This window comes from Lygodium microphyllum, chromosome 27 (genome assembly GCF_053477565.2).
Source record: "Lygodium microphyllum isolate KBCC chromosome 27, Lygodium_microphyllum_v1.1.10, whole genome shotgun sequence".
Lineage (NCBI taxonomy): Eukaryota > Viridiplantae > Streptophyta > Polypodiopsida > Schizaeales > Lygodiaceae > Lygodium > Lygodium microphyllum.
This window is the reverse complement of record NC_141161.1, coordinates 73,530,203-73,542,131: the sequence shown is the minus strand read 5'-3', so window position 1 is coordinate 73,542,131 and position 11,929 is coordinate 73,530,203.

Genomic DNA, 11,929 nt, shown 5'->3' with positions numbered 1-11,929 from the left:
ATGCTTCTGCATATGGAGTCCAGATTGAGAAGGGATGAGAGACTCAGTTAGCACTATGGACTTATGCTATGGAGACTGCAAACAAGGGGAAAATTCAGCAAACTGTCTTGACTAGTGCAGGCTCTAGCATCAGATCAGAGACAGGTTGGGACTCGCCTGTTGACAGGTACTCTATTTATGCTTATTTGGCTAAGTCTCATGGTGTAGATGTACTTGTTGAGGAGAAGCGTAAGAGGGATGAAGAAAATCCAAGTGCAGCTAAGAAGACTAGAGGGGGTGAGTTTGTTACTCCACCTATTGCAGGACCGTCTTCAAGACCAGGGCCAGACCGACAGATGGAGGATGCTCAAAATAGAAAAAAGAGGCAAGAGCCTAGAGAGAGAAAGCAGCCAGGGTTCAGATTGATGTCCGATATTGAGACATCTACAGACATGAAGAAAATCTTTAATGATAAGATACTTGGCAGTGAGGTGACTTTCACTATTTCTGAGATTTTGGGCATCTCAAAAAGAGAGTTTCAGGAGGTCTTGAAGAGGAAAAGACATGCATTGTCTACCACTGATACACAGGGAGTTTTGATTGGGGAGTTGGATGAGGATGAGGATGAGGTTATGGTTGATAATGCTTCTGTTTTTCCGCAGGTAGAGAAGAGGGTTCAGCCTATGCATTATGTTGAAATTGATGAGCCTGTCATGATACCACGTAGTCACTTTTCGCGGAGCCATTGGGCTAGGGCAACTACAGAGACGATGGTTAAGATTGGAGAGAAACAGGTTCCTTATGTTGCATTGGTGGATCATGGTTCAGAGATTAATCTCATAGTTCGTGGAGTTTATGAGAGTAGCAGATGGCCTATGGATGTAGATACGAAATACAAAACTGTGGATAAGAAGGTGAAGCTGGTTGCTGTACCGCTTCCACCTAACAGTGATCAGCAAATAGACAGGGCTGCTAAACAGTAAATTTTGAGGAATCTGGAGCATATTGGTCATAAATTTTCAGTAGAGACTCTTGCTGAATTGAAAATTGGAAATGGTGATTTCTTGTTACCTATAGAGAAGCAATGCTTTCAGGAGATGCTTGAGCGTCATGGAAGGGGAATTGCTTTTTTTCCGCATGAGATTGGATGTGTGAATCCTGATATTGTTGCTCCTATGGTCATTTTTACTATTCCTCATATTCCATGGAATCTCCGACCTATTCCAATGCCTAAAGCACACTTGCCAAAGCTGATTGATTTATTGAATGAGAAAATCAGGATGGGAATCCTTGAGCCTTCATCTGCACCATACTCAAACAGGTGGTTTACAGTTCCAAAGAAGAATGGTACTCTCCGATTTATTCAGGACATGCAGCCAGTGAACAAAGTTACTATCAGGAATGTTGGTATAGGTCCAGTTGTGGATGAGTTTCCAGAGGCATTTGCTGGACGTGCCATCTATTATTGAGGTGATTTGTATTCAGGATATGATCAGTTTCAGCTGGCTTTGGAAAGCAGGGACATAACTACCATGAGAACTCCTATTGGGCTTGTCAGGATGTGTACCTTGCCTCAAGGTGCCACTAATTCTGTTGCGCATATGATGAATGCCATGCATAAGGTTCTTCGTGATTACATACCTCAGCTTACCATGCCTTTCTTGGATGATGTGCCCATTAAGGGGTGTGCGGAAGAAGAGAAGAATGAGAGTCTAAATGAGCAGGGATGCAGATACTTCGTGGCTGATCATATTTCAGCATGTGAGAAGATTTTGGCCGGGTTAGAAGAAGTGAACTTGACACTTTCAAGGCAAAAATCTGTTTTTGGAGTGAATGAGGTTGTCATTGTTGGGCATATGTGTGGATATTATAGCAGGAAACCCTCACCTGATAAGGTTAATGCTATAGGCAAGATTGCGGAGTATTGTTCTACCACTTCAGAGGTACGGAGATTCATTGGTGCTTGTGTGTTTTATATGATTTGGATACCTCACTTTGCACACATAGCAGATTGTTTGTATCAGCTGCTTCGAAAGGGGCACAAATTTTATTGGGATGAGAATCACACTAGAGCCATGCGAACATTGAAGAAGTTATTGCATAATGCTCCTACTCTTAGGAAAGCGGATTATAATTGTGGAAGGCCTATTGTATTGACAGTTGACACTAGTCCAATTGGCATAGGTTGGGCTGTGGGTCAAGATGATGTAGATGGAAATAGGTATGCTATTCGGTTTGGGGCGAAAGTCCTAAACGAGAGACAAAAGAGATATTCGCAAATCAAGAGGGAGTTACTGGGGATTGTCACGGCTCTCAAATGTGACAAGGAGTACTTTATTGGAGCTTCAGTTGTGGTAGAGATAGATTGCTTGCCATTGATTGGTATGATCACGAATTGCTCTACTCCGGATATAGCTATGTTGAGATGGATTGCATACATCAAGTCATTAAATCCGGAATTTAAACACATAGCAGGGAAGGATAATCCAGTGGCAGATATGTTGTCTAGAGCCAGATATGATGATGAGGAGACTCTACTTGCAGAAGAGGATGATGCAGAAATTTTAGCCACTATGGTTGATCATGTTTGTCATGTCTATGGTATTGTGGCTTTCATAGAAGAACTCTATGTGGGAGATTGGTTGCAGATTGGCCGGTGCCTTAGTACACTAAGCAAAAGAGATGAATGGACAGACGAAGAGTTCAAGAAGATCAGAAGGAAAGCCTAGGGTTATTTTCTCAAGGACGGATTTCTTTGGAAGCATCCGAAGAAAAGAGGCGGATTACCTTTGCGGGTTGTCTGCGATAGAGAGACACAGTTACAGGTGATGAGGGAGTTTCATGAGAGTCCTTGGGCTGGTCATAGAGAAGTGTGGGCTACTTATGAGAAAATCAAGGAGAAATATTGGTGGAAAGGCATGTATAGAGATGTTTCTCACTTTGTTGAGACTTGCAGAGACTGCCAGATGTATTCAGTAGTGCGTCATCGAGATGAGCTTCATCCGACCTATCCGCTATGTATACATTATAAGTGGGTAGTTGATTTGGTTACCATGCCTATGGGTCTATGGCAGATGAGGTACATTGTTTTGGCAAGAGAGGATCTTACCAATCATGTTGAGGGCAGATTTTTGTGAACGAAGACCACTAGTGCAGTGTGTAAGTTCTTATTGGAGGAAATTTTCTGCAGGTATGGTTGTGTGGGTAAGATCACTGCGGATCATGGTGAATTGGATGCAAATGAAGCTAGGGAGTTTTTCTCTCAGCTAGGAATCAAGTTGGCTCTAACCACAGCATATAATCCAGAGGGAAATGGGAAGAGTGAAAGAGGACATCCGCCGATAGTGAAAGCTTTAGCCAAAGCATGCAGAGGATGGATTGGAGAATGGCCAAGACTTCTACCATTTGCTTTATGGGCTGATCGTACCACTCATAGTGTTACCACAGGAAATATGCCTGCAGAGTTGATGTATGGTCAGAAACCGGTTATGCCGACTGAGACTTGTGCTTTGATTTGGTCAGTTTTACCTTGGTAGGAGGATTTGACAAGAGAGGAGCTCTTAGCTCTTCGGATTCGACAATGGGAGAGGAGACCTGAGGGTATTCAGCTAGCTATTGACAAGTTGAAGGTTGCTAGACTAAGGAATAAGGACAGGTTTGACAGCAAACATCGCTTGCGGCCTCGAGCAATAGAAGAGGGAGATTGGGTATTGGTCTTTGATAGCAGCCTTGAAAATCAGCATACTACACTTTGGAAGATGGTGAAAAGATGGTTTGGGCCATACATAGTCAGACATGTCTTTGATAATGCAACATATGAGCTGACAGAATTGGATGGGACAGTGCTTGGAGTGCCTATTGCTGGAAAAAGAATCAAGATTTTCAAGAAAAGAGATGATGAGGAATATGCATTGGAAGAATTTTCAAGAGAAGAGCAACAACAAGAAACTCCAATACATGATATGACAGATAATCTTGTTGATCTACCGGAAATGCATAATGAAGAGATTGATCTATTTGTGGATCTTGATGATAACGATCATGGGTAGTTGGCCCATCCGGAGGATGCGCAGGATTAGAGGGGTGGATGTCCTATTGCTGCGTATTCGAGGTGTGGAATTCAGCAAAATATTGTGTGTGTGACATTTGTTACTTTGTACATACTTACTCGTTGTGTTTACATTTATTTTCTACATGCAAGTATAGTGAAGAGGGTTTGGAACAAGAAGAATTTATCAATAATGCTCTAGTTGACATGTATGTAAAATCTGGTATGCTTGGAGAAGCCCAAGAAGTATTTGACAATATGTTAGATCAAGATGTTATATCCTGGACGACACTTATGACAGGATATGCTGAACATGGGCCTTTTTGGGAGGTTTTGAAATGCTTTCGTGCAATGCAGCTGGAGGAATTCTCTCCAGATAATTGCACATTCTCTTGCATCTTGAAATGTTGCAGCCATCTAAAAGCAAAAGACCAGGGCAAAGAAATGCACGTAGAAGTTGTCTCCTGTACCAACAGAAGCAGAACAAGCATGCTGAGTTTTCCAGAATTGTGTCTAACTTTCTGCAAATGTTGATCTGTGAAGATATATTTACTATGACAAAGACTTGATACCTATGTTGAGAATGCTCAGATGTTCGGGTCGTATGACATTTTTGGTTACAAACAGTCTGTGGGATTACACGCATGTGGTAATGAACTTTCTTTGTGGCAAGTGTGGAACCGATGGTGGCATAGCTCGAGATGTTGAATGGCTGCAATTCTTTGACCTTGTTCTAACTGGCAGTGCCAAGCCTGGCTTTTTTGCTGATGGCAATCGAGCTCCTTTATTTGAAGTAGACATCCGATCTGGAATGCTTAAAAATAGTGAGAATGGAATTCCGTTGGCACAGTCTGTTTTTTTTTATAGTACTCAAAAGTCAGACCATCACAGATAGGTGGAAAAAGCTTGGACGAGTTCAGGAAGCTTTTCTGGGGGCTGCTTTATTAGGCTGAAGGCGAATTTAGGAGGCCACTGGTTTTCTCAGGGGGACGGAAATCCTTCGACAAGAGGAGCTGGTTGAATGAGGATGCTGTGGAGAAGAGAATTCGAGACGAAGAAGAGCCGCTGGGACATGGGGGTTTCTCTGACACGGGTGACTGCGGCAGATTCTGACACACACAAGCGCTTCAACCCGACCCGCCTCACAGAATTGCTATGATATATCATCGTTATGGCTCGCTGTCGGTAATGGAGACCACCTTGTTTCTTCCTCCAAAAGGACCATCAAGCCACGTTGTGAGGGCCTCCCAATCATGATTCTGCTTGCAATTTCTGCCCAAGTTTTGGGAAACTATGTATTGCTCTTAGCCAGAGTTCTGGCTCAGCTTGTACGTGAGGCCCCTTTCCCATTGCGGGTACGGCAGCTAATCCTTAGGAGGCTTCGTGCAGAGTCAGGTCATCCATATTGAGAGGGGGGGCTTGACAGCACCCTGTATTTATTAAAGTTTTTAGGGAATCAACACTGATGTACAATGTATGGCTCATGTGTAAAACATCCAAGGTTTCATGCAAGATAAATGTGGTTTTGGCTAGCCATGTCCACAGCTGGCGCAGAGAAGAGTTCAGGAAACTGTCTCTATGAATGATGACTTGAATTCCCTCATACCTTGTCTCTTTATGATCTTCAATTACAAGATAATTTCTGTTTGAAAATTGAACCACCAAAACCTACATATTACCTGTTTGGAGTAATTGTAATGATGCTGAAAATGGTATCCCTGTTATATATATGTTTTGCAGAAAAAGCGTATGCCCAGCACAACAAGAATTTGATGGTAAAACAATGTTTGAATCCTTGCAGTAGCTGTTGGATACATGCATCTTTGATATATTAAAGGTGAATTTATGGGCTTCATATTCCTCGTTTCATTTATGGGAGAAGGGAGATTCTGAAACTTATGTTCATAGCTTGATTATTCATCTATAAGGTATTGAATAGCTGAGAATCTTTGATAATAGCACTGGGACATGGATTGTGACCTTTAATAGCTGAAAGAACTGAAAGGCAACAGATGATAATCCAGGAACCGTAAACCGTCTCAATATCAGTAAAAAGTCATCATGATGGAACTTGAATCAGAAAATTATCCATGTTCATTCATTTTCTTAATCATCGATGAAGACCATACTCTTGGAAATTTTCTTTGAAATGTATAGATGATCTATGCATTCCAGAGGCTGTTCGGATTTCTTCATCTTGAATCTTGAAACTCTTATTGAGAGAAATAAAACAAAGTCCTGACATTATTTTCTCAACTAGTTTATTCATCTGTTCGATCTTTTATCCTGAAAATTTTCAAGGTCTTCTGAAGACGCAACTTTGCTTTCACAAACCCTTCGACCTTTCACCTCCTGGTAGTAGTGTTTTCTCCTCCAGTTTTATTGGGATTTCAGCAAACAGTTCGATGAGTTATCAGAATACTTCTGGGTTGCCTAGAGCTGCCAGGCAGTATATATGCAGGAAGGAGAAAAATTTAAAAAATGCAGGAATTTTGGAGGATGATGAGCATGTAGATGGGATGTATGACAGTGTGATTTGTGCAGATACGATGATAGAGATGGGAGATATGCTGAAAATTGATATGCAGAATTGTCATAGTAATGTATTAGTGCAGTCCCTAGACATGTTTCATGAAATTGTAGATTTTGTGTCACAGATTGAGTTAGAGGCTGAGGTAACCTAGCAAAGAGTGTTGAGTGCTGAAGAAATTTAGCAAACAGAGTTTCCAGCTGGTAATGATCAGCTTTCAGAGAGACAGAGGGCTGAAAATTTTCAGCCAATAGAGTTTACTGCTGAAATATTTCAGCATTCAGAGTTTGGGGCTATTTCTATTCAGCCATTGGAGTGCAGAATTGCTGATTTACAGCAAGATTTATGTAATGCAGAAGAGCATAATGAAGCCAGGGTTGACACGAAATACAAAACTCTGGATAAGAAGGTGAAGCTGGTTGCTGTACCGCTTCCACCTAACAGTGATCAGCAAATAGAGAGGGCTGCTAAACAGCAAATTTTGAGGAATCCGGAGCATATTGGTCATAAATTTTCAGCAGAGACTCTTGCTGAATTGAAAATTAGAAATGGTGATTTCTTGTTACCTATAGAGAAGCAATGCTTTCAGGAGATGCTTGAGCGTCATGGAAGGGGATTTGCTTTTTTCCCGCATGAGATTGGATGTGTGAATCCTGATATTGTTGCTCCTATGGTCATTTTTACTATTCCTCATATTCCATGGAATCTCCGACCTATTCCAGTGCCTAAAGCACACTTGCCAAAGCTGATTGATTTATTGAATGAGAAAATCAGGATGGGAATCCTTGAGCCTTCATCTGCACCATACTCAAACAGGTGGTTTACAGTTCCAAAGAAGAATGGTACTCTCCGATTTATTCAGGACATGCAGCCAGTGAACAAAGTTACTATCAGGAATGTTGGTATAGGTCCAGTTGTGGATGAGTTTGCAGAGGCATTTGCTGGACGTGCCATCTATTATTTAGGTGATTTGTATTCAGGATATGATCAGTTTCAGCTGGCTTTGGAAAGCAGGGACATAACCACCATGAGAACTCCTATTGGGCTTGTCAGGATGTGTACCTTCCCTCAAGGTGCCACTAATTCTGTTGCGCATATGATGAATGCCATGCATAAGGTTCTTCGTGATTACATACCTCAGCTTTCCATGCCTTTCTTGGATTATGTGCCCATTAAGGGGTGTGCGGAAGAAGAGAAGAATGAGAGTCTAAATGAGCAGGGATGCAGATACTTTGTGGCTGATCATATTTCAGCATGTGAGAAGATTTTGGCCAGGTTAGAAGAAGTGAACTTGACACTTTCAGGGCAAAAATATGTTTTTGGAGTGAATGAGGTTGTCATTGTTGGGCATATGTGTGGATATTATGGCAGGAAACCCTCACCTGATAAGGTGAATGCTAAAGGCAAGATTGCGGAGTATTGTTCTACCACTTCAGAGGTACGGAGATTCATTGGTGCTTGTGTGTTTTATATGATTTGGATACCTCACTTTGCACACATAGCAGATTGTTTGTATCAGCTCCTTCGAAAGGGGCAGAAATTTTATTGGGATGAGAATCACACTAGAGCCATGCGAAAATTGAAAAAGTTATTGCAGAATGCTCCTACTCTCAGGAAAGCGGATTATAATTGTGGAAGGCCTATTGTATTGACAGTTGACACTAGTCCAATTGGCATAGGTTGGGCTGTGGGTCAAGATGATGCAGATGGAAATAGGTATGCTATTCGGTTTGGGGCGAAAGTCCTAAACGAGAGACAAAAGAGATATCCGCAAATCAAGAGGGAGTTACTGGGGATTGTCACGGCTCTCAAATGTGACAAGGAGTACTTTATTGGAGCTTCAGTTGTGGTAGAGATAGATTGCTTGCCATTGATTGGTATGATCACGAGTTGCTCTACTCCGGATATAGCTATGTTGAGATGGATTGCATACATCAAGTCATTAAATCCGGAATTTAAACACATAGCAGGGAAGGATAATCCAATGGCAGATATGTTGTCCAGAGCCAGATATGATGATGAGGAGACTCTACTTGCAGAAGAGGATGATGCAGAAATTTCAGCCACTATGGTTGATCATGTTTGTCATGTCTATGGTATTGTGGCTTTCATAGAAGAACTCTATGTGGGAGATTGGTTGCAGATTGACTGGTGCCTTAGTACACTAAGCAAAAGAGATGAATGGACAGATGAAGAGTTCAAGAAGATCAGAAGGAAAGACTATGGTTATTTTCTCAAGGACGGATTTCTTTGGAAGCATCCGAAGAAAAGAGGCGGATTACCTTTGCGGGTTGTCTGCGATAGAGAGACATAGTTACAGGTGATGAGGGAGTTTCATGAGAGTCCTTGGGCTGGTCATAGAGGAGTGTGGGCTACTTATGAGAAAATCAAGGAGAAATATTGGTGGAAAGGCATGTATAGAGATGTTTCTCACTTTGTTGAGACTTGCAGAGATTGCCAGATGTATTCAGTAGTGCGTCATCGAGATGAGCTTCATCCGACCTATCCGCTATGTATACATTATAAGTGGGTAGTTGATTTGGTTACCATGCCTATGGGTCTATGGCAGATGAGGTACATTGTTTTGGCAAGAGAGGATCTTACCAATCATGTTGAGGGCAGATCTTTGAGAACGAAGACCACTAGTGCAGTATGTAAGTTCTTATTGGAGGAAATTTTCTGCATGTATGGTTGTGTGGGTAAGATCACTGCGGATCATGGTGAATTGGATGCAGATGAAGCTAGGGAGTTTTTCTCTCAGCTAGGAATCAAGTTGGCTCTAACCACAACATATAATCCAGAGGGAAATGGGAAGAGTGAAAGAGGACATCCGCCGATAGTGAAAGCTTTAGCCAAAGCATGCAGAGGACGGATTGGAGAATGGCCAAGACTTCTACCATTTGCTTTATGGGCTGATCGTACCACTCATAGTGTTACCATAGGATATATGCCTGCAGAGTTGATGTATGGTCAGAAACCAGTTATGCCGACTGAGACTTGTGCTTTGACTTGGTCAGTTTTACCTTGGCAGGAGGATTTGACGAGAGAGGAGCTCTTAGCTCTTCGGATTCGACAGTTGGAGAGGAGACGTGAGGATATTGAGCTAGCTATTGACAAGTTGAAGGTTGCTAGACTAAGGAATAAGGACAGGTTTGACAGCAAACATCGCTTGTGGCCTAGAGCAATAGAAGAGGGAGATTGGGTATTGGTCTTTGATACCAGCCTTGAAAATCAGCATACTACACTTCGGAAGATGGTGAAAAGATGGTTTGGGCCGTACATAGTCAGACATGTCTTTGATAATGCAACATATGAGCTGATAGAATTGGATGGGACAGTGCTTAGAGTGCCTATTGCTGGAAAAAGAATCAAGATTTTCAAGAAAAGAGATGATGAGGAATATGCATTGGAAGAATTTTCAAGAGAAGAGCAATGACAAGAAACTCCAATACATGATATGACAGATAATCTTGTTGATCTACCGGAAATGCATAATGAAGAGATTGATCTGTTTGTGGATCTTGATGATAACGATCATGGGTAGTTGGCCCATCCGGAGGATGCGCAGGATTAGAGGGGGTGGATGTCGTATTGCTGCGTATTCGAGGTGTGGAATTCAGCAAAATATTGTGTGTGTGACATTTGTTACTTTGTACATACTTACTCGTTGTGTTTACATTTATTTTCTACATGCAAGTATAGTGAAGAGGGTTTGGAACAAGAAGAATTTATCAATAATGCTCTGGTTGACATGTATGTAAAATCTGGTATGCTTGGAAAAGCCCAAGAAGTATTTGACAATATGTTAGATCAAGATGTTGTATCCTGGACGACACTTATGACAGGATATGCTGAACATGGGCCTTTTTGGGAGGTTTTGAAATGCTTTCGTGCAATGCAGCTGGAGGAATTCTCTCCAGATAATTGCACATTCTCTTGCATCTTGAAAAGTTGCAGCCATCTAAAAGCAAAAGACCAGGGCAAAGAAATGCACGTAGAAGTTGTCTCCTGTACCAACAGAAGCAGAACAAGCATGCTGAGTTTTCGAGAATTGTGTCTAACTTTCTGCAAATGTTGATCTATGAAGATATATTTACTACGACAAAGACTTGATACCTATGTTGAGAATGCTCAGATGTTCGAGTCGTATGACATTTTTGGTTACAAACAGTCTGTGGGATTACACGCATGTGGTAATGAACTTTCTTTGTGGCAAGTGTGGAACCGATGGTGGCATAGCTCGAGATGTTGAATGGCTGCAATTCTTTGACCTTGTTCTAACTGGTAGTGCCAAGCCTGGCTTTTTTGCTGATGGCAATCGAGCTCCTTTATTTGAAGTAGACATCCGATCTGGAATGCTTAAAAATAGTGAGAATGGAAGTCCATTGGCACAGTCTGTTTTTTTTTATAGTACTCAAAAGTCAGACCATCACAGATAGGTGGAAAAAGCTTGGACTAGTTCAGGAAGCTTTTCTGGGAGCTGCTTTATTAGGCTGAAGGCGAATTTAGGAGGCCACTGGTTTTCTGGGGGGGATGGAAATCCTTCGACAAGAGGAGCTGGTTGAATGAGGATGCTGTGGAGAAGAGAATTCAAGACGAAGAAGAGCCGCTGGGGCATGGGGGCTTCTCTGACATGGGTGACTGCGGCAGATTCTGACACACACAAGCGCTTCAACCTGACCCGCCTCACAGAATTGCTGTGATATATCATCGTTATGGCTCGCTGTCGGTAATGGAGACCACCTTGTTTCTTCCTCCTAAAGGACCATCAAGCCACATTGTGAGGGCCTCCCAATCATGATTCTGCTTGCAATTTCTGCCCAAGTTTTGGGAAACTATGTATTGCTCTTAGCCAGAGTTCTGGCTCAGCTTGTACGTGAGGCCCCTTTCCCATTGCAGGTACGGCAGCTAATCCTCAGGAGGCTTCATGCAGAGTCAGGTCATCCATATTGAGAGGGGGGGCTTGACAGCACCCTGTATTTATTATAGTTTTTAGGGAATCAACACTGATGTACAATGTATGGCTCATGTGTAAAACATCCAAGGTTTCATGCAAGATAAATGTGGTTTTGGCTAGCCATGTCCACAGCTGGCGCAGAGAAGAGTTCAGGAAACTGTCTCTATGAATGATGACTTGAATTCCCTCATACCTTGTCTCTTTATGATCTTCAATTACAAGACAATTTCTGTTTGAAAATTGAACCACCAAAACCTACATATTACCTGTTTGGAGTAATTGTAATGATGTTGAAAATGGTATCCCTGTTATATATATGTTCTGCAGAAAAAGCGTATGCCCAGTACAACAAGAATTTGATGGTAAAACAATGTTTGAATCCTTGCAGTAGCTGTTGGATACATGCATCTTTGAT